Source organism: Oncorhynchus gorbuscha, linkage group LG11 (assembly GCF_021184085.1).
Source record: "Oncorhynchus gorbuscha isolate QuinsamMale2020 ecotype Even-year linkage group LG11, OgorEven_v1.0, whole genome shotgun sequence".
Classification (NCBI taxonomy): Eukaryota; Metazoa; Chordata; class Actinopteri; order Salmoniformes; family Salmonidae; genus Oncorhynchus; species Oncorhynchus gorbuscha.
The window spans coordinates 83,858,937-83,859,411 of NC_060183.1; the positions used below are offsets into that span (position 1 = coordinate 83,858,937).

Genomic DNA, 475 nt, shown 5'->3' on the forward strand with positions numbered 1-475 from the left:
ACTGTGAGAGACCAGCGTGAGAGAGAGGAGATGGGTGCGCGAATTAATTGATCTAACTGGGGGTTGGAGGTAAAGAGCGGAGTGATATTAACTCCCCTGAACCGGATTGGAACGTTTGGAGGATCGATGGAACTATGGAATAAACTGGGGGGTGAGGGGGTTCTAGAATTGGGATTCCAGGCAGTTGAGGGGAATAAGAGAACTCGTCTGCCATCTCTGGTCACATTATGAACTGTGGACAAATGCCACTCATCTCCTGTGTGGTGGCGACCACCTTTAATTCGGCATTCACAACCTTTTCTGATTGCGGCCTGTGGACATTTGTATTACATTTACATTTACATTTAAGTCATTGTATTACTATAGAGACAGAAGCGACATACATATTGACTGATGAGAATTAATTAAATTTTGAGGGTCCCGTTTTGAATATGAACCATTCAGATGTATGCACACATGAGACACTTATTCAAGT

At 43.4% G+C, this 475-nt stretch overlaps 1 protein-coding gene across 1 annotated transcript in view; it reads right to left on the reverse strand.

Annotated features, from left to right (window-relative positions):
• LOC124047738 (netrin receptor DCC-like) overlaps window positions 1–113 on the reverse strand; it is a 434,005-nt gene extending 433,892 nt beyond the window's left edge. Inside the window, exon 1 of the mRNA XM_046368043.1 lies at window positions 1–113. This exon is cut by the window's left edge and continues 399 nt beyond it. The gene's annotated coding sequence lies outside the window, so the exon portion shown is untranslated.
• Between the last annotated feature and the right edge of the window lie 362 nt (window positions 114–475).